The sequence below is a fragment of the Triturus cristatus genome, chromosome 5_2 (genome assembly GCF_964204655.1).
Source record: "Triturus cristatus chromosome 5_2, aTriCri1.1, whole genome shotgun sequence".
Taxonomy (NCBI): Eukaryota; Metazoa; Chordata; class Amphibia; order Caudata; family Salamandridae; genus Triturus; species Triturus cristatus.
This window is the reverse complement of record NC_140588.1, coordinates 418,093,793-418,117,293: the sequence shown is the minus strand read 5'-3', so window position 1 is coordinate 418,117,293 and position 23,501 is coordinate 418,093,793.

Sequence of the window (23,501 nt, the reverse complement as noted above, 5' to 3'; positions counted from 1 at the left end):
GAAGTGGGAGCTTAAATTTGCTACAGCTCTCAAAATTTACAGGAGTTTTTTTTTTATTTCTGCATCTGTGTGAATTTTAATTCCCAAAACTATAAGCCATTTTCTGGCATACATAACTAATCACGGCAGTGTTGGCTTCTTATCACACAAGAAGTTACAATGTTATAAGACTCTGTGGGATTTCGGGTTGCAAAACATATATGTTAGAAATTCCGTAAACATGTGGACCAAATACACCAATTTGACAGATCAATGACAATGGATATGACATTTTCTATTCAAGGTGACTAGTGCATGGCTTAGTGTTCATCGGGTTTTTTATAAATAGTTTGTAATGACATTAGGTGGGACATTACTTATCATTGGGTAGAGGAGAACAAACTTAGCTTTGGCAAGTCTTCATTTAAGGCAAAGAATCAGTAATACCCTATATTTTGCTATGGTTGATTTGGACGTCTCTTCCAATAGTTATACAGTTAAAACACCAACAAATCTTTTTTAATTCCTTCACAACCTTAACAAAAAGGTGCTGGCATCTCAGAACCCTCAAAATGATCCACCCACGAGGCACTGTATTTCAAGTCCTCTTTTGGACCTTTTGCTGCTTCAAAACGTCTACGAAAAAGAGATAAAGAGGTCTAGGGAAGGTTGTATATCAGAATGATGTATGCAGAAATATCAGCTGAAATAAATATAGAATCCTAAATATTGTTTACAAAAATATTATCCCATTGTGTGTAGATGGGCTAGGATCAGAAGGCCTGCTTTACCCTTGTCCAACATCTAATAAAAATGTCCTCTATAATATTGAGCACTGCCCTTTCAACCTTGAAACCAGACTTTTGACTTGGTAGAAGGCTGAAGACTCAATCACCCAACAGTAAAAAGAAATACATACTACTCAAGTGTACATGAAGTTTATGGCAGACTGGATTATGTACTGGAGTGCAGAGGAGACATGGAAATATTTGATAAGCAGGGATACGTGACCAGGTTTTCTATGACCATGCACCTCTGATTTTTACACTTAAAACCAGGCACACTCGCCTGTGTATACCATTCTGGTCAATTAGGGCTGAGGTCCTGTCGGGCACAGCCTTCACACGACATATGAAGCCATTTACTACACAGTTCTTCCAAAAGGATCATGAATCAACAGAACGCAGTGCTACAGAATGGGAAGCATATAAGTTTGCTCTTAGGGGGAAATGTATGGCCCAAGTTTTTGGAGTTAAAAAACAACATGAATGAACTGTGGTGGACTTGAAAAATACATAGACACGTTTTGGACAAGCAGACAATATTAGAACTTGAAGCTGCCTGACACAGGACTAACACAATATGACAAATTGAGGATAATTGGACAAGACTTAATAAGTATACGTTTACAAGCTACAGACAGCGGTTGTTCAGAGAGGGAGACAAGTTGGATAAATGCTAGTCAGGTTGTTAAAAAAAGAAATACTTCAGACACATATACTGACATTGAAAAGGGAAAGGGGGCTAAACACTGTTGCTAGAGACTGCATTATTGAAGAGTTTAGCCCATATTTGAAGGACTGGTATTCCCATGGCATGCATGCCCCAAGGGTGATTTTGAACAGTATTTGAGGAATACAGGCTGACTGAGTCTGTCAGATGAACAGTGACAGCTCTTAGATGCTCCCATTCCTGAGTTGGGAGTGCTAAAGCCAGCCTTGGAAGATATGAAAAAAGTTCCAGGAGTGAACAGTATCCCATGGGAATAATATTAACCAATGCCCTCGCTACTCTTAGAGAGGCTGACTGATGTTTTTGTAGAAGTGCGTGAGCAGGGACAGTTCCCCTCTCACACAGAGAGAAGCCCTGAGGAGGGCGAGACCTGGCTCTGTTGACATCGTACAGAAATCTGTCAATGTTAAAGACCGTTATCAAGCTACTGAGCAAGGCCCTGGCCAATTGACTCTTGAGAATCATTGAATCTTTCATTGCTGCCTAGCAAACTGGGTTCATCTCAAGCAGAAATACTGGTTTTAATATTAGGAGGCTTCTACATATAATGCAGGCACTGAGACATTGCAGTAGGATTATGCACTTGCCTGCCCAGATTTGGAATATGCTTTTGACACAGTGACCTGGCAGTTTTTGTGGACCTTGTTGAGATGTATGGAATTTGGCACTGGGTATATCAGTTTGTAAAATTGTTAAATACCAATCCTAGGGACAGAATATATGGGAGGCATAGTGTTTGATTCCTGGGCTATGAAAAGGGGACCAGAGAGGGTTATCCGTTATCACCACTGCTGCCTGCGATGGTGATTGACCCACTAACACCTAGGCTGCAAAGGTGACTACTTTCATGGGGCATCCGAATTGATGAAGCGGCCTGTGTTGTTTTTTTATACGTTGATGCTGCATTGGTAGCAGCGGCGTAATCAAACTTGAGGGTCCCCCCTGTAAAGTACATAGAAGGGGCTCCCATGCTCCGGACACAGTCAGGAGCTCTCTGGCCCTTATGTGCTCAGTGTCAGAGCAAGCCCACTGGAGTTCGGAACCACCCACATCCCAGGGGAAGTGGGGCTATTTGTTAAGCCACTGATTGGTAGATCTGAAAGACTCCCTTAGATCGGTACCTCCGTTGCTGGAGAGGGGCGAGTTTGCACCAATGTTGGGATAGTGTACTAATCACTGTAAGTCCCGACTAGTTTCTCTGTGGCATTGGAGCTGGGTGGGGTGAGATTTCCCTCCAAACATGGGGCTTGGATGGCATTGTTTCTAATATCTGGGGACATAGGTGTCACATTGCCCACGGGCCCAATATTCACTTAGTTGGGGGGGTGTTAGAAAGACTTAGTCACTCAATGGAATTTTGGCAAGCATTACCCCTCTCTATTATGAGCCAAAGATAAGCAGCACACATGTTTTTTTAAGCCCTGATGTTTCTACATGCTGCAGAATACTTTCTGCCCCATCCCAAATGCTACATTTGATTAGTTAGGTACCCTAACGTGAGCATTTGGGTGGGTGGGAAAAAAACAGGGCACTAAGCTGGAGACATTAAAACTCCTGTGGATGGAGGGTGTCATGGGTCTCCCAGACATCTGCTTATACTATGCAGTGACACAGTTACAGCATGCTATCCACTTGTTTGAGGAAAATGCTAACTGGGAAAAGTAATTTTTGGCTAACACTCATGGCCAGCACTCATTGCCAGAGCTTTTTATGATAGGGTGTGGAGTAATGAGAAATGCACCATACTTGGTCTAACAGATAATGAAACTCTGGCACCGATTAGTGGTAAGAGTTCATAGGAGTTCATCTTTTACAGTCGTGATCCCCATCTGGTCCCTGAAGCCCTTTGGGGGATATAAGAATGACAAGTTCAGTGTTTGGCTGGAGGGAGGATGTAAATAAGTCGAGGACCTGTTTCTCAATGATAGATTAATTACCTTTGACCAGGTGCGTGTGCAATTTTGGGTGAGAATGAGCCATCTTTTAATGGTACGCTCAATTAGCCCATTCAACATTTATGATTTGGAACACAATACCAGAAACCCCTAACGCACATAAAAAGGCTGTTGGAAATAGCTGCCTGTGGCAGACTGATCGCTGTTTTATATGTAATTTTAGTGCAGAACAAAAGGGGAGACATTGAGCAGGCCTGTGTTAGATGGGAGACAGATTACACGAAAGACCTGTCGAAACCAGAATGACAGAAAACATGCAAACAAGTTAAGATGATATCCCCCAATGCCTGCTAAAATTGATACAACATACCTACCTACACAAAACGTACCTAATTCCCAGGTAGCTGTCCTTGATTTACCATAGCAGAACACCTGTATGTGGCAGATGTAACGCACCTGTGGCTACTTTTTGTACACCTGACATGGGAGTGTCCGAGCAGAGAGAGTTTCTGGAGCGTTGTGGGACCTGCTATGAATGCAATAACCTGGTTGACCATGGTGAAATCTTTGAAGACCTCCTTGCTTGGGATTTAGCTGAAGCGCAAACACTTTATATTGAAACTATGAATGCAGGCATTTGTTACTGGCCTTGCGAAAGCTGAATTGCCATACACTGGGTACCCCTGTGTGCCCAGGGTAAGGCCTGTTGGAGCAGGCGATGGCTGACGAACAGCACATGAAACAACACGCGGAGACCTCGCTGAATGGACGGAAATGTTGGTGAAGATATATGATCCCCCAAACAATGGACCCCCTAGAGGGGACTACGACTGCAGACATGAGTAGATGGTCTCTTGGATCCCTAGGATGAGATTGTGATACCTACATGGTTGGGACAAGTTCAATATATATGTGTGTGATGTATCATTGTGAAAAGATGTATTCTGTTGGATTGTTGTGACAATGTTTATGACCTATTAGTAAAATAAAATAAAAAGATTTTAAAACCTTGAAACCAGACTGAAAGGTATTCAGCTTTAATATAATGCTTTAATTGTTTAGGTAAGCATGACTCCATACATTTTTCAAAAACTGTTAGGTTAGCGATGGGACAATAATTGTCATTGTGTTTCATGGTTTTAGGATAAGCCTTACATTATGTGAACAGTAATCTGGTTAAATTAGGCATTAAAGATATTTTAGAGAGAGTGGAACAGAAAATTGACAGACTCATTCAAATTCTGTGGTATGGGGTAAAGCGAGAATCTACAAGGTTTAGTGGATGAAATTATTTTTCCCAAGAGATTCAGATGTGGTTGAGATGAAAGACATTCATCCACCTGAACCTATTTTTGGGTAAGGATTTGCTCAGAATTACAGGTATTAGTGCAGTATTCCACCAAAATATTGTTAACAAAATATTGTGAGACGCAAATATTGTGCCAAAAATATCAGGAAGTCAGCAGTATAGTGAGACAGAATATAGAAGGTAGGTATGTTGATTTTTGTGGTTTTTTTTAAAATAGTTTTTTAGTAGTATAGTTACACCTAATATTGTTTTTAATTATTTAATTGAGTTTTATTAGATTTTTGCATTATTAGTTGTTATTACTTTAATGTTAAGTATGTTAAATTGTTTTTAGTGTGGTTTTGTATTTTTGATTTGGTAATAAATGTTGATTTTTTTTATTTGATGTCAATTTATTTTTGGTGGTTTGCTTGATTTGCAAGGGAATAGGCTGAGACGTCTTTTAAATATTGTTTTTTTTAATTGATTATAGCATGGTCTATACGTTTTAATTCATTTATTAGATAATTATTTATGTAAATATGTTTGCAGTTATGTAATAGATAGTTTTACCAATATAGTTAGCATTTTTATTTGTTCATCAGTTAATTAAATAATTGCGTTACTTATTATTTTATTTTTTTTGATAAATATCATTTTTAATATGATTTTATGTATATTGTTTGTATTTTAATTTCATGGTTTTTGTTTTAAATCATTTATATAAACTATGCTAAATAGTTTTTTACATTTATTTATGAAAATATATATTATATTTTTGTTTATACTATATATGTAATTTATTTTGTGTTAACTTAGGATAAGGATAACTAAAAAAGAATTTTCTAAAGTTTCCTTACTGTTGTTTACACAGGAGTACTCAGAGTGATGGACAGACGAAGGACTACTCCTCTCCCACAGGCTTTTAGTAATGTGCTCTAAGCTTGAGTGGTAATCAGAAAGAAAAGGCCACAGACCTGCCAATGAGAAGAGGCTTAAAAATATCTGTTTTTGAGGTACAGCCTAATGAGGTTTTTGGAGACAAAGGTTGATGATTTTGTCAAATTTACTTTCTAGAGCTTTAGTAGCACCAGTATGTACTGTGGAAAGGTTGCAAGGTTCTGGATGCTCTGGTGTACCAGTATACCGTCAATAGGCCTCCCAGTGAAGGACAAGTCTTGTGGGGATTTTTCGAGACACTTAGTTGAAAGACTGCATCAGTTTAAATGAGTTACTTAGCTCCATAACCAAACTATAAATGGGTATATTGTCTCCAGTATGAAAAATCACTACTATGCTCATACTATTAATTGTGGCTTGAAAAGTTAGTAAAGGTTCTACTAGAAGTACAGTACGACAAAGTAGGCACCTTGTAGCATTAGATACAGTATACAATGATAGTGATGGCTATAGTGGAGGAGTGTTTAGTAAATGTGATAGGCATAAATTGTCATCTAGAATGATGTCCTGGGTAAGAACACATAACAAGCCCTAGAAGAAAGTGATGAATTATCTGCATTCTGTGTGCAGTGAATACGAATGGGCTGCCTGATTGGATTGGTCATATTCAAGAACATGATTCTGAGTTCATCTACATGTGGGGTTGTTAACATTTACTGTGAAGAGGTTAGTCAGACAGGTGCTACAAGTCTTAGGGCCTAATTGTGAGTTTTGCGGCCCATGGAACCGCCAGACCCGTGGTGGCGGTCTCTGGACCGCTAGCCTTGCGGTCCACCCGCCATATTACAACTACGGTGGTAGGACCACCACAGGACCACTACAACAGCCGGGGATCCCTGATCCTGCAGCTGTGTGAGGCGGTGATATGCTGCCAGTGCCACTGCGGCACTGTCAAGCATATCGTGAGTTTTCTCACTGTGGCCCTTTTCATGGCATGGAAATGGGCAGGTGTACTATGCTTACCACCCAGTGCACCCCCCCACACCCCCTGCAGAGGGGGCCCGCAATGGGCCCCCAAAGCCAATCACCGCCAGCCTTTCCATGGCGGCATCGCCACCATGGAAAGGCACCTACAACACCCACATCCTAATATGGCGGACAGTGCCTGCTAGGCACCGCCACGATATTAGTGCCCCTGCTCCGCCCTGCAGGCAATCGTGTTGAATGCCACTGGCAGAAAAGCGGCGGACAGACTTTCCGTCCGCCGCGATACCCACCGCCATCATAATATGGCGGGGGTAACTCTCATGAAGATGGCAGATCGATCGCCACCGATGGCCCGGCGGTGGCGATCGTTCGGCCATCGCAATGAGCCCCATAGAGTGTTGAGATGTGCATCTGTCTATAGCACGCAACATCCTAAAAGAAAGTGGGAAGATAGGAGTAAGACATAAAAGCCAAGCAGTGGACAGGGAAGACAGTTACATTGTTACAGGGGAAGAGAGGAGATTTTTGATGCCAGCTTCTTCTGAAATGTATGTACAACATTCAAGTGAGCTTAGTTAAAAAAATGTGCATAGATCATGAAACACCTTTGGGAATGTGCCAGGTGAGAAATATTAGTCAGTGCCCCCTAGCATGATTTTCGGGCGCTAAAATGCCTCTTGGTGAGATTTCTCAGAAGCGGGTGGTCGTGGCATGGTTCGATCGTTCGGGTGTAATGACCAATATGCTTCTTTGTATATGAGTAAATATTTATGCCTCTGCATATGAGTAAATATTCATGCCAACATGCTTCTACCTTCAGTTGGCCTATTCGCTTATGGCATTCATCAGGGCTGTATCTGTGAGTCCCTGCACTGCAAGAAGTCAATACACAGATGCCATAGAAAACAATGTGTTTGGAGAGGACCTCCCTCTCGCATATGGTTTTTTCGTTTTAGGAATAACCTAGTTTCTTTTGCACTATTTGCTGCCTGGTTTGTTCGGGGTGGGTCTCGCCTGTAGTCACACTTTCCTCATGGATGAGAACCCATGCTTATCCTACCGTGCCCCTTCGAGCAGCCGGCTATATATGGGTATAATGACGCATATTGGTCATTATACCCATATATGCCTCCTGTAGTTACTCCTTTAGTAACTTTTTAATATACCTAGGATATCACCTGAATAAAAGGACACTTTTGTGGTCTATTCTAAGGAGTTTTTAACCAGTCAGCTGGATCATAGTATTATCTCCTTCGGGTGAGCCCCAGCCCGAGGTGGAGTCCGCCCTGGTAGTGCCCTGGTAGTACCACCTTGACCAGGCTGGGACGAGGTGGCAAATGATGAAGCATGTCACATTACGTGAGTGAGCCATCCTCGTCCAATTCTTGGAATTGCCAAAAAACTGGGAGTGAAGTAGGTAGCGGTAGGTGGGAGATCAATACATCTCTTACTCATGTTTCGCTAAATAGCGTACTAAGTTAAACCCTGGGGTGTCACGCCAACTTTGTGATCTGATCAGTTATTAAGGGCTGGCGTGAACCCACTAATGCCCTGTATCTATCCCCTTGTGTGATATAATGTATTTATCACAGCCTGTCATTAGAGAAAAGACACAGCATACAGCATGATGTGCAGGTTTTAGTACAGAAACTGCCAAAATCTGAATGTTATGCCTCATTTTGGTCTAACTTGCAATAGGTGCTATTTTATTGCAGCTGCTACATTCTAAATGTCGGTTTATCCGTTTTTAACTACATTACACCACAGGCGCTCATAAACCAGACCTTTTTTGGGGACAATGATTATTGCCTGACTCCGGATTGGGTCGCCTTAAAAGGTCTCACTATTTTTAAGAGCGGGCACACCATTGAAAATCCTTCCGCTATTCCCTTGCGTTCCCTTCCATCAAACATGAGCGTATGGTAAATAAATGACATTTAAAGTACAAGTATCAGAGTTGGACCCAGTACTTTATATCAGGCTCAGTCTTTGGATGGCATCATACAGCATCTCTATCGATGCCTTAATGGCCTTCTTGTGCATTCGGGAAGCACAGCACATGTGGCACCACAGAAGAACCGCTGTCACTCAGGAACCATATCAGTTCAAACAAACCTTGGAAACAGGAAATCACTAGTTAGGCCCCTGGAAAGAGTTCAATGCTAACATTTAGGTAGCCATTTAAACTTACGACATGCTTAGGTAGCCATATAAACTTACGACATACTTCTATTCTCTTTGTTCTTCAGGCAGAAGTTCACAAAATGTGTTTGTGGTTGCTAGGCCAACTTCAGCTTTTTATAAAACGATTTATCATGTCAGCTACCAGTACCAAATTTCCCATTGCTGGCTCAGTATTGTGGGACAGATCACACGGACGCTGTGCTGAAGCAACAATGCAGCAAATTCCCTTTCCCATCCTTCATGCTGCTTCTGCACTAGGGAATGGAACAAACAGAATTTGCTTTAATAAATATCATGCAAACATTTTGGAAAAAGTCAATCATGAAGAAAGCTGATGTAAACATGCATAGCAATCTTTGCTTATGAAACATTTGTCATCTGCATTTCAGTTGGTAAACAAAGAAAGGCATGATCAGTAAATAATATTGATTAAAGTAAACAAAGCAAGCCACATTTAAAGGCAGTTGTTCTGTATAACATGTTTTTCTTATTGAGGCCACGATAGAAAGCCCAAAAGTCCTTAACAGGAAACCTAAGAAGAAAGGACCTTTTGTTTGGCATTACAAACTCGTGCTTACTCTTTTTTTCTATAGATGCACATCATATTTGATGCAGATGATTTTTCTTTATTTCGCAATTTGGCCAACTGACTAAACTCCATAAATAGGTGACACATGAAAGGTAAGTTTTGAATTCTATAATTACGAGATATGTACAAAACTGATCAAATAAGTCTTCCAACTGTTCAGAAACATCTTCCATTCTGCCCCTCCCCCCGGTAGATTTTTGATTGCTGGCCCTGTGTTCTTCCCCGGTGCACCCAGCATTTGTCTGGAGGGGTTCTAAGGTTGTTTGTTTGTCCCAGCAGAGCACAAGGCTCTGCTGCACTTTGAGGTCACCCAAGTTGTATTCCTACTTTCAGTAGATGCTGGCTAACCTCCCCCTCACACGACTATGCAGAGACTAATAGCTGGTACCAACGAATCAACCATGAAGGGGTCTTTTGACAAATACTCCCACAAGAAAAATATGTTTGGTTCCCTATACCTACAGTTTCCCCTTCAATGCATATTGTTTGTTTATATAGAAGAGATGCCCAACTACAGTCCGACTAGAGATTGTGGAATCTTTGGGATTATTACTCAAAGTGTGAGGCAGCTGATTTCAAACAGAACTAAATGGGCATATATTGTAACTATTTTCACATGAGGTGTGCATGTAGATGATATGTTATATATATATGGTGGCCTTCATAAGAAAACAGGCATGACAGACTGGATTCTTCTTTGCATTAAAACAGAGGTTCTGCTTGCTTCTGTTCAGTCAGAATAGCACTTCTGACCTATATCATAGATACCTTGGGCCCGATTCACAGAACTAACTTAAGACAAAATCCTAAATTTACTACCATTTTGGTATTCACGGAAGGCACTTACTCATTTTGGTATTCACAGAAGGCACTTACTCATTTCGGTATTCACAGAAGTTAGGAGTCCTAACTTTAGGACTCCTAAATGCCTTCTGTGAATACCGAAAGTCTTAAAATTAGGATTTTTCTCAGTTTAGTAGTAGTATAGTTAGGACTCCTAACTTTAGGACTCCTAAATGCCTTCTGTGAATACCGAAAGTCTTAAAATTAGGATTTTTCTCAATTTAGTAGTAGTAAAGTTAGGACTCCTAACTTTAGGACTCCTAAATGCCTTCTGTGAATACCGAAAGCCTTAAAATCAGGATTTTTCTCAGTTTAGTAGTAGTATAGTTAGGACTCCTAACTTTCGGCCTCCTAAATGCCTTCTGTGAATACCAAAAGTCTTAAAATTAGGATTTTTCTCAATTTAGTAGTAGTAAAGTTAGGACTCCTAACTTTAGGACTCCTAAATACCTTCTGTGAACACCGAAAGCCTTAAAATTAGGATTTTTCTCAGTTTAGTAGTAGTAAAGTTAGGAGTCCTAACTTTATGACTCCTAAACTGAAAAAAATCCTAATTTTAAGACTTTCGGTATTCACAGAAGGCATTTAGGAGTCCTAAAGTTAGGACTCCTAACTTCTGTGAATACCGAAGTGAGTAAGTGTCTTCTGTGAATACCAAAATGAGTAAGTGCATTCTGTGAATACCAAAATGGTAGTAAGTTTAGGATTTTGTCTTAAGTTGGTTCTGTGAATCGGGCCCCTTGTTCTTGTTTCACTTTTGCTCAGTATCTGGATTTCACTTCGAATTCAGCCTTGGGATCTCTCTGGAACAATGCATTGGCTGAAACCAGTTGGGCTGTCTCAGCAGCCTGCTATCTTTTCTGCTCAGCAACAGCTCAATCCCACTTGTGATGTGAAGTCTACGACTTCAAAATCTACATCCTTTTTACAATTTGTTGCAGCTTACTCTCTTCAATGTAACCGAATTCGGGAAATATAGTGACTCTTCAGAGCTTATATTTTGTATTCTTTTTGACTTCAAAAGAAGTGTTTTGGCATCAACTGAGAGGATGTGTGTGGGTTCCTCTATTTCTCTTGTAAATTAGTGCTCCAGAACTGTATTAGGTAATGGCATGAGCATTGATTCTCTTTTAGAATACTTATGTGTTGTAGTTTAATTGGATGTCAGTGTGAAATGGTCATTTGAGTCTGCTTCACCACCACAAGGTGTTGTAACAAGACTTCAGGTTCCTGATCATCCAAAGACAGGAAAATCCTCAGATTCAAAGAAGAAAACTGCACTGTTATGGCATGGTCCGAAGAGGAGAACTCGCACTGTATGGTGTATACAGGAGCTTACTCTGACTTAAAGTACCAAACCATGAAACAGATGACTGACACTGGTGTGAAGGACCTCTCTAAGAAAAGGACAACTTAGGAGTCGTGAGGGTCTGAAGTCCAGATAAAGTGAACCCGAGGCATCTTTGGGACTTCATGGTGCGAGTTCAAAGGACAACAAAAAGCAGCACCATTTTATAAATCAATATTGAACCTTTCATCTGTCCCCTCCACACCGATTCCAGTTGCCTGTAGTAGGCACAAAGGTCAGTGACCCAGTGGTAGACAGCAGTGTCTCCTGTAGAAAGATGCAGATGCCCCACTGATTGTGGGGACCTTTTTCACCACCTCCTTAGCCTGGGCACAACTTTCATGTCTCTCATTTGTCAACCTGGAGCCCTCAAGTTGGCACAAGCTGATTGCTCTACATCTGAACTCTTGGAATCACTGCCATTCAATATATAATTCATTAGATAGCACAGAACATCTGATTGTTTCCTAACTCACACGCACGCACCTATATTGGCAGCAACATGTACTGGTGACATTTACAAACCACGAGGTACAGTGGTTCATATATGTCACCCGAACCCCGCGATGACAATATAGGACCATATTACACAGATCACTTGTTATTTGGTTTTTATATTAATATGATTTATTACTTGATTTTATTACTCTTCAGAAAGATTTGGACCATTTAAGCATCATTCCTTTAGTATGAGACTGAAGATGGGTAGGTCATTTTGAGAAAGGTGGGTTTTTATTGGAGATAATGTGCTAATATGTAAAATGTTGTTTATGTAACAATGTGAATGATTTTAAATCAAATTTTCAATGCAAAGCGCATTGTAAGGAAATCAAATGCATGTACGCTAAAATGTGCTTTTCTTGTGCAGTACATCGCCACTTGTAGAGCAGGTTTAACAACACATAGATAAAGAAAATAAATAAAATGCAATGTGGGGCATTGATACTTTTTGTTGACAAGGTTCTGCATGTACAATGTTTATTTTCACACACTGGGGAGAATTCGTTGGTAGACGTTTGTATCAAGGATTGACCTGCAATGGTGGGTTTGTTAGGTGCGCTAATTAGTGGTCTAACAGGCACATGCATCAAGCACAAAACCGGTCGCAAACGGGCAGATTCTCAGAATCTGCCCCTTTGTGACCGGTATTTTTGCATTTGGGATGCATCATCCCAAATGCAAAAATCGCTATTTAAGGAATCCCAAAATAGCGATTCCTTAGATAGCGATTGCATTTAAGGAATCCCTAATTGAGATTCCTTAAATGCAATGCATTACAGTTTAAAAAATAGCGATTTCGCTATTAGCGGGAGCAAATTACCATGAAGCTGGACTTCATGGTAATTTGTGAAAACTTAGAAAAATGCAATTATTTGCATTTTTCTAAGTTACATGTTGCGCACACACATGCCCTTAGAGCATGTGTGTACGCAACATTTGTGCAGAGTTAACATACATGGGTGCAATAGGGTGTCATTTTGACACCCTTGCACCATCGAAATTGCGGGAGCAATTTGCGAGTACCTACTGGTACTCGCAAATTGCTCCCGCAATCTCCAATGCATTCCTATGGGCCTGGAGGCCCATAGGGATGAATGGGAAGACATTCCTTAATTGCGACTCGCAATTTGCGAGTCGCAATTAAGGAATTTGTGGGAATCGCTATTTCTTTAGCGATTCCTACATGCATAGGGATTTGCTATTCCTTAATTGCGATTCCTTAATAATCGCAATTAAGGAATCGCAAAACCCTATGATGATGCATGTGCCTTTAAGAGTAGCACTGTCATTGTCAAACTGTTCTTACCAGCACCGAAAAAGACAAAATGCCCCCATCTCATAACTACTCCCAACTCAGAAGTGGTGAAAGTTTATGATTGATGAATGATTCATTTTTGTTCAGTCGAAGTTGTTGCAGTATTGCCCTATAATTCTACTGGAAGAAATTGGAGTATTTGTTGAAGGGTGTAAGTACCCACCTCAAGTAATAATTAAGGGTGGGCGGAATTTGCGAAATTGACTTTCGCAAATTATCGCGAAATTGCGCAAAATCTCCGCGAGCATGCGAAACTTTCGCGAAGATGCGGAGATTGCTTTTCCCACCCGTTTGCGATGTGTTTTTGCGTGCTCGCGGGGAAATATATCTCCAACTTGCCCGTGCGGTCGCTAATGGGCGCGGCCATTTTGCTTGCGATGCTTATTTCCTGTTCGCGATCGCAATGACGTGTTCGCGATCGCAAACTCTCGCGGGATAGCACGACCGGCTACCAACAATCCAACATCTTGTGTCGTGCGTAAACGGATAGGAAAACTCGTAGGCGAACGTAGGGACCCGGTAAGTTGCGACCGCGCGTGCGAGAATGTATTTTTAAAGCGCGAACAAGAAAAATACTTCAGTTTTGCGGCAGGTTGCGAAAGTTTTGACATTTTCGCGCTCTCTGTGGACCGCGAAAATGTCAAAATATCTCAAATTCCGCGAGCGAAACGAAATTTACCGCCCAGGCCCAGTAATAATCACATTCCCTGACAGGGTTAACCCTCAAAGTCACTAAATTAACCTGAGTTCAACTCGTTGGTAGCTATGAGACAGAGCAGATATTAACCCATGGTAATGTGTAAAGTATTTATGCAGTACCAAAAAAGTAATATAGGCGAAATGTAAAAACAACAAAAATCCCACAACAAATTTGAAAAATAGAGTACAATTTCATAAACAAATTAGGGGAACCGGGGATATTAATTTTTAAAGTTTTAAGTAGAAATAGCATCAAGAAGCACGAAGTGCCAATGATAGTCAGTGGTAGAGGTAGAACTGTACCTAGACGTCATTTGATGCTCACCATGATAGAGTGTGGGCTGGATACACTAACCAGGTTCATCCTGCTCAAAGATTTTACCTTCTGACTTTAGTCCTTTAAAGTCCCAATCCACCACAGGAATGCAATTCTAAAGCCGTTCCAGGACCTCAGGAGAGCCACTTAAATAAATATTCGCAGACAGAGACCCAAAGGAGGGTCCAGTCCAGTCAGCTGGGCATTTGTAAGAAAAGGATTGATGTGTCCCTGTAGCTTGAACAGGAGTCCACTTCTTTGCGTTGGGAACAAGAGAGAGAGAGCAGGCATTTCTCAGGTCTCAGGCAGCAGGTTCAGTCTTCTTCTCATCTTCCACAGGGCCAAGAGTGTTCTGAAGTGGCTGCCTGTCACAGCTACTGGGTGAGAAAGATCCAAGGGCTGGGAGTGTGTGTGGGGAGTGAACTATAGTACACCAAGTGTTCCTCCACATCTGTTATGATATGTCATGTGAGTTTGTAGATCGTGGCTAATCCCCTGTGAGGGTATCCAGTAAGCCTGGGTGGAGTATGCGGAGTGGCACTCTGCGGAGCTCCCCAGGGGTAAAAAAAAGACTCAGTCGAACTCCGCTCCGCTCCTCCCCAGTACCATAAGATGTTTTTAAAAAAGGGTAAAAAACCCACTTACCTTCTCTCTGCCGTCTGTGAGCTGCCCACCTCCTCGCTGTGGTGTCTCCTCCTTGCTGCCGTGGTCCTTCTCTCATTGCTTGTCACAACCCCCTACGTTTTACATCTTGCATGGACAGCGCATGCGCAGTTCATGCAAGATGTAAAACATAGAGGAGGACGATGGCGGCAAGGAGGAAACACCACGATGAGGAGGAGGGCAGCCTGCCGCAGTGGAGAGAAAGTGAGAGATTTTTTTTACCCTTTTTCTGCAGGGGTTGAGAGGTGTACTCCGCTTTGCCACAGAGTCAGAGTTTTACCTCAACTTCTCGTTCCCAGCCGAACTCGGAGTTGGTAAAACAATGCAAACTCCACTGGCGGAGCAGAGTACGCCACCCTGGGTTAGCATCCAGGCGCTGAGTAGAACAAACCTGAGGAGGGAGGAGAATATCATGCTTGTTTCATCTGGAAGACCCATGTCTTGAGGCTCATTTTAAAGTCCATGAGGGAGAGGGAGGTTCTGAGGTGTTTGGGGCGGTTGTTCCAGGTCTTGGCTGTGAGGTATGAGAAGGAGCGTTCTCCACTTCTGGTCTTCTTGATGCGATGGAGGTGTGCTCTTGCTTGGAACACAGATTGAAGGTGTCTGGTGGGTTAGTAGAAGTTGAGGCAGTGGTTGAGGTAAGCTGGAACGGTGTTGTGGAGAGCTTTGCAGGCGTGGGTGAGTATCTTTAACTTTCATCTTTTCTGGACTGGGAGTCAGTGGAGATTGTTGAGGTGTGGAGATAGGTAATCATTTCATCGGATGTTCAGGATGAGTTTGGCAGCTGTGTTCTGGGTGGTTTGGAGTCGGAGTAGGACCTGGGCTGGGATTCTGACATAGAAGGTGTTTCCTTATCAAGTCTACTTGTAATAACAGCATGTGTGACCATTTTTCTGGTGTTCAATGGGATCCACTTAAAAATCTTGCATAGCATTCACAGGATGTGAAAAGATGATAAGGAGACAGAGTTGATCTGTCTGATCATGGAGAGGTTGGTGTCCAGGATGATCCCAAGGTTATTGGTATGCCCCACAGTGGTGTGTGGGGTGCCAAGTTCAGAGGTCCACCAAGAGGCATCCAAGGGGATGTGGTTGTTGCTGAAGATTAGGACTTCGGTTTTGTCTGTGTTGAGTGTAGGCAGTTGTTTTTCATCCAAGCAATAGTGCATTGACTTCTGCATTTTTTCATTTTTCTAGCAAGGTGGGAAGGTGGCAGTGGTTCTGGAGATGCTGATGACAGCGGTGAGGGTGGGGAAATGATGGTTTCTCCAAAGTTGTTTTTAAAGTGGGGACATGGATCTGAGGGGGCTCCTGAGTGAATGGTAATTGTCAGGGTGGTGGTTTCTTCATTCGAGAGGGGCTTCCAGTTGCCTAGCTCCTTTTTGGTGATGAAGGAGGAGTCTTGCTGGTTTGTATCAATATGTTGTAAGTTAAATGTGTTGCAGATCTTGGCAATCTTCTGTTCAAAGAAGTTTGAGAGGTTGTTGTAGAGTGCTTGAGATGGGAAGATGTCGCTGTTTGCAGCTGTGGGAATGGAGAACTCCTTGATGATTCGAGTCTGAGGGCTAGGGCCTTTTTCTTTGCATCTCGTAGTTGTTGGTTGTAGAGGTTGAGGGTGGCTTTGTATGTGGATCTTGTGGTGGTGTTTTTGTCAACTCTCTATATTCTCTCTAGTTGTTTGCAGTGGCACATGGACTCCCTGAGGTCACTCGTGTACCAGCTGGGTCCTTTGTTGTTTTCGTAGGTCTTGTTTCTGGTGGGAGCGGAGGGGTTGGAGCAGTCAGTGAGCCATTTATTGAAGGGCTTTGTGTCGACATTGAGGTTCCAGTGTGGTTGGGTGGGCATTGCTGTAGGGTCCTTGTCCAGTTTTCTTCTGTTGTTTTGCCCCAGTGTCTTGATGTTGCTTTGGGGTTTTCTGGCTGAGTGGCTTGTTGGGCCGATACCTTGACATGTGTGATGTAGTGGTCAGACCATGTGAGTGGGGTTGTGTAGGTAGTGGTAATCCTGTTCTTGGAGGAGAAAATAGTGTCAAGGGTGTTGCCTGCTTTGTGGATTGGTCCTTGAATGAGCTGGATGAGGCTGAGGTTGTTGAGGCTGTCGAGGAGGGTGGTGGAGTTAGGTTCTGTGGTGTCATCCAGCTGGAATTTGAGGTACCCAAGGAGGATGCAGTTGGTTGATATTATGGAGAAGGAAGAAATGAAGTCTGTGATGTGGTTGCAGAATTCCACTTGAGGCCATGGGGGGTGGAAGATGAGGGTTCCCTTAAGGCTGGCGTTGTAGTCTGTTTGCATTTTGAAATGGAGGTGCTCCAAGAGGCTGGTGCCCGTGTAGTCGATCGTGTTTTTGTAGTTGATAGCGAGTCCTCCGCCTGGTCTGTGGATTTGGTCCTGGTGTATGATTTTGTAGGTGTGTGAGGTGGCTGCAGGGATGTCCAGGTTGGTGGCTGGGTTGGAGTACGTTTCGGTCCGGAAGAGAAGGTTGGGTGTGTTGCTGTTGATAAGCAGGACGGACAGTTGGTGCAGGGTGGTGGAGTGCATTGGTTGTTTGTAGCTGTTGGTGTCAGTGTCTAAGGTGTCGCAGGTGAAATCACAATGGGTGCATGAGAAAGGTCCTACTGAGGTGCTGGGTATGTATGGTAGAGGAGTGTTTGCCAGTTTGTGTAGCTTAGGTCAGGGAGGATGGCGGAGCAATAGTGGTGGCATTTGTTGACTCCAGTGGCAGCTGTGGTTGTGTTGTTGCATTGGATGGTCGTGGGGCCAGGGTTCCTGGTGCTGGGCACAGTCCAGGCACAGACGAGCAAAAGCAGGCTTGACTTTGGCGCTCCTTCTGCATGCCTACGGCCTGCATAAAGTAGGTCCTGGTGTGGGCAGGGCTTCTGTTGGCAGGAAGAACAGTGAGCGGGAAAAAATTAGATGGGAAAACCCAGGCACCAGCGGTGTCACTTGGTTAAAAGGCAGCAGCTGGATCAGGCTGAAACAAGGGGGAACTTGAGGTCATTGGCATTTAACACTAAAATCCAGTTTGGGGCAGTTCCTCTACCCAAAACAACTTTAGAGACAGAACACTGGTGGAACAAAAGCTAAGTGTTCAGCAACCACACAGTGGGAACACACAAATTGTGTTGGCATCCTGTTTCACTCCTTGGAAGTGCGCCCCAATTGTTATATGTGAACCCAGCAGATCTGTCAAGCAGGCTTTGACACTGTAATGTAAAAAAGAGGCCCACTATGATTGGGTCCTTTCTGGCTTGGGGGGACAAAAGAAGGGCCCTGCCCAGTTGTAAGGTAACATTTTCTTGTGACAGTGAGGCCTCTTTGAAGTATGCCCAAGTGTCATAGGAAAAGCCCCAGCAGACCTGTCAATTCAGTTGTGATATTCAGCGGCATTTGACAATTTAACGTCAGAAAGCATCCTCACATCCCCACCCTGCATATTCTCTCAGGTTCAGATGTGTAATTTCTGCCCATTTATGGCAGACTATTGTTTGCTTTTCGGAGCAAGTCACACCTCATTTATGGCCTACTCAAATGCTAATTAGTGGATAGCAGAAGTGGGACAGCAAAATGCAGATTTAGCTTCAAGGGACCTAAAACAAGGCAAAGATAACTTTCTAAACGTCCTCTTTCCAAAATGGTTATATGATTCTGACTTCACCAGTGAACTGGGCTTTTAATAAATATTTCAAAAAGTTCCAAAATTAAATTTGTAGCAGTTTCCTAGATAGAGATAACAGTTAGAAAACTTAATAACGTAACCCAATGATTCCTACTGAACAGCCAACCATGCTACTGTTAAAATAGCTGGTAGGGCCTCTTCACTGAGAGAACGTGTTTAACATTAAACATTTATATGCCCTACTTTAAAATACCATGCTCCCTGCTTTATGGCCAATTGAATGATGTATTAATATATTTAAGGGAATGTTTAAGCCTGGCAAAAGAGGTTATTTTGGCAGGCCAAATTTCCAGTTTCAAAACTGGACAGCAGTGGTAGGCTCGGAGACAGGTTTTACAGTATTACTGCAGTGGTGGAACAATGAATGGTGTAGGCCACTGGAGACCCTGTGCACACTTAATACTGTTTACTAGGAACTTATTAGTAAATTAAATGTGCGAACCAGGAGTATACTAATCTCATCAGGTTTAAGGGGGAACACAAGTAGTGTACTACTGGTTAGCAGGAGTAAAGTGTACAGAGTTCTATGATAAAACAAAAAAGTCAAGGCAAAATTCTGGGGTAATACCACACAAAAGATGATCATTTCAAACATTGCTTACTTTCTACTTGAACTCACCTTGAGTTAGTACAAGTCAATTTCGATCTTCTTTCTCTAATGAAGAGCTTTTAAATTGATAATTATGTCTTTGAACTTTTCCTAGAACCATTTACTGCTATAGTATATTCTGATGTGTGCCATTCAAATATTTTGGCACAACAGAAAGTAGTTAGCGAAGTTCAAATATTCGTAATGATATCTACAAAAAGGAGGTGTACCATAACACCATCCATTCGAAGCATATTGAAGGAAACAACCTTTAGAATTCCTTTTAGTAGGCCCTGGTAGCTGGATGACCGAAGATCGTGTATGTTTTAAAATTTCACATTTTTCGGTCTATTTTTCATAAGAATTTAGGGCATGAGTTCGATGTCAGGTGGACACCGTTACGGAAAAGGAACTGCCCGACCTTAGCTCAGCAGTTCCAACCGCTCTATTATAATGCGACCACTCAATGGAAGCCTGTGCAACCAGCCGAAAAGGCCAAAAGCACAAGTTTTCATTTAGAAATGAAGGTTTAAAAACATCCCTGCACTGTGTGGCAGGCACCATGCGGTGCCTGCCACACGATGCAGAGATGTCAAGGGGGGCACCATGGCTGCCCGCGAAGCCCAAATGCAGAGGGCCATGGGGGAAGAGGGCCCTGCTAGGGGCCCCCAAAGTCAGTTTGCGACAGCCAATCCATGTCAGAAAGGCCGAAGCGGATTGGCTGTCGGAATCTGACATCGTAATCCTGACTCCGGAGCTTAGCTCCGCCGTCATTTAAGGTATTACTATCCTGCTCCTCTTCCAACGGGCTCACGGAGCCCATCGGAAGAGGAGCAAAATCTCTCCGCTGGTTTCCTTCCGACCGCCGTAATCAAAATACAGTGGTCATAGGGAAACCTCAGGATATCAAGCGGAGAGCCTCTGACCGCTGGCCAAAGGCTCTCCGTCCGACATACAAATCAGGCCCTAAAGGTTTTACAAATTTGTGTATGATATTGGATGCTTTAAGCACCACATGACCCCATAGATTGTTCTCTGTCGTGTACAAGTCGGTTGGGACCTTATTTGGGCTTTGCTAGACTAATGTATATTCAAAACCATGCATTCTTCAAAAGAAATGTCCTGGAGGGTGCAATATTAATCAGTGGCACATTACTCCCCTCCCTTCTATCACGATGGAGTTATTCTGGCTATACAAGAGCATGTAATTTTGAACAATGAGTGAACCAGAATGCCTCAGTTAGGTCTGTTTCAGATTATGGAAAATAAAAAAAAGGAATGTAAAATGTATTGAAAGATATGTGACACAACAAGACTGACATTTTGTTTCCATTGACATATCTGTATACTAAACCTCTTACTGCAATTGTTAAGTTCCCTTTATTATTCCTGACTTTAAAGCCAATTCTTTTATGGTAAGATCAGAGTGCTAAGTAATAATAAGTGTAGATCATCTATATAGGTTTCTTGGCACTTTCTTTCTAGAGATAAAAAGCTTATTTTACAGCGTATGTCTGAACATGTGGAGAAATAATGAGCCTAGCTTAAACAATGCTCACTTCGTAAATGTTAAGAAATAAGGGTCAGATATAAAGTTTGAGAGATGGAGTGCAGTATGTCTGGCTGACAGAGGACATTGGGTCCGCCACATTCACAGACTACCATCCGCCATATTCAAAGATCATGACTGGCCCATTGGTGATCTCTGTACCTTGACAGGAACTGCTGTCATGGTGGTTTGTGTCAAGATACTAGGGGGCTGATCACGATGGCGGACAGACTTTAACCCATCTGCCATGGTATCGGGGATTGGACCGCCCGCCTACAATGCGGTGGTCCCACAGGGCTAATTATAATGTGACCGTCACTGTGGCAGTCGCATTGAACATGTTTTATATTGCCGCGGGTGCTGCGCTCTGCAGCACCTGCCGCAAAACAAAACAGAGACCCACACTTATCCCTGCACTATGTGGCAGGCACCATGCAGTGGCTGCCACATGGTGCAAGGGTATGTAGGGGGGCACCAGGTGCCGTGTCTGTGGGAAACGGGGAAAGGATGACCCACTACAGGCCCCCATTGTCCCATTCTGCCAGCTTTCCATGGTGGGTTAACCGCCATGGAAAGGCTAGCAGGTAAGGGACATTGTAATCCCTACGGCAGTGCCTGGTAGGCACCGCAAGCATTATAGGAGCTGTCGGTCTTTCCAACCGCCACACAGCTGCCCGCCTTCAAAATGTGGCAGGCAGTAAACTTGATTAAAATGGCGGAGAAACTGCCACCGACAGCCTGTCGGTGGTTGTCTCCTCGCCATTGTAATCGCCCCTTAAACATTTGGTGTATAGTCTCTGTCGGTTTACCCGCTGTTCACCAAACATTAACAACGTTTTTGTTTTTCTTAAACAAGCTCCCAAGTGGAACCATTGGATTCCTCGGGAATCCGAGAGGCTGCTCCAACGGCTCTATTCTCCCCAGCCGTCTAGACCATCTATCTGCCAAAGCTTCTCTCCTGCTATGGGCTCAGATATACTGGCCATTCTTAACACTCTCAAGTCGGGCTCCCCTTCAGACCCCTGTCCTGCCAGAGTACTGGCCGGAGTAGCCGAGGTTATTTATCCGGAAGTTACCTCAATCATTAACCTGTCTCTGTGCACAGCACGGGTCCCTCTGCATTGGAAACAGGCCAAACTTTTGCCACTCTTAAAGAAGCCTTCACTGGATCCACTATCAGTGGCCAGCTATCGACCCATTTCTCTTCTCCCAGCCTTGTATAAAGTCTGCGAAAAAATCGTCTTCCGACAGTTGGACCTTTTCGTTGAAAACTCCAGTGCCCTCCATCCAGCCCAATCCGGATTTAGGAAAAGCTATAGTACAGAATTGGCTTTAGTGGAAATGGCTGAATCCATTAGAGAGTGACAGGACGCAGGCGGCAGAGCGGCTCTGGTTTTACGGGATCTCTCTGCTGCCTTTGACACGGTACCCCATCATCTCCTACTTTCACGTCTTGCTAGCATCGGCATCACAGGCTCTGCTCTAGAATGGCTGAAATCTTTTTTGGAAGACCGTTCCCAGCAGGTCTGGTTACCTCCCTTCTCCTCAACTGCTAGGAATGTGGCTACTGGTGTTCCTCAAGGTTCTACCTTGAGCCCACTACTTTTTAATATCTAACTGACACCCCTCATTTACTTGGCAGAGGAGTTGGGGGCGAAAGTAATCGCCTATGCCGATGATACCCAGCTTTTATTCACCTGGAATGATGGGGACCTGTCTACTTTTCAAGCGCAGAACTGCCTCTCCTCTGTGTTTCAGTGGCTGGCACGTGCCCAATTGAAATGTAATGAGGATAAGTCTGAGGTCCTGCTATACAGCGCCTTTCCACCGGGCTTTTATGAAGATCTGTGGCCAAATGACTTTCCTCGTCCAAAGTCCGTGGGTGCCTCTGCTAAGAACCTAGGAATATGGTATGGCACCGATCTCAGTTTTACGGTTCAAATTAGGAAACTCACCGGTGCCTGCTTTGGTATACTTAAATCTCTTAGAAGATTTTTTTCTCTTCTTCCTAGCCAAGCAAAGGAAACAGTTGCCCGGGCACTCATTCTTTCCCGCTTAGACTATGCTAATGCTCTCTATTGCGGCATTCCTGGCTATCTGTTGAGTAAATTGCAAATAATTCAAAATGCCACAGTTAGACTTCTTTTTAACATCTCTAGAAGGTCCAATGTGAGGAAGCATCTGCGTGATCTGCATTGGCTTCCTGTGGTGCAAAGAGTGCAATTTAAAGCTCTTATGGTGGCCCATTGAGCACTGCATGGTCTGGGTCCTACTTATATTAGGAAGAGGTTCAGCTTCTATGTCCCCAATCGAGCCTTACGCTCAGCCTCCCAACGCCTGATGATCATTCCTCGTTTTCGCAGATCTCGGCTGGGAGGTCAGTCCATTTCAGTCAAAACAGCGTCGGTCTGGAATTCGCTCCCTCTGACTATTCGGAGCATTCAGGAGATCGGCCCTTTTAAGAAACAACTAAAAACTTTTCTTTTTAACTAATTTACTCAAACTCCCCGTCTCTCAGGCTCTCCGATAACTGCTCGCGCCAGGATACTCTCGAGTAATTGAGCGCGCTATAAAACCTTTTATAACATAACATAACATAACATTATTGATTCACTCAGTAATTCCCTATTTCCCATTGGAGTTCAGGGTTCCATTTGTACTCCTCAGTAA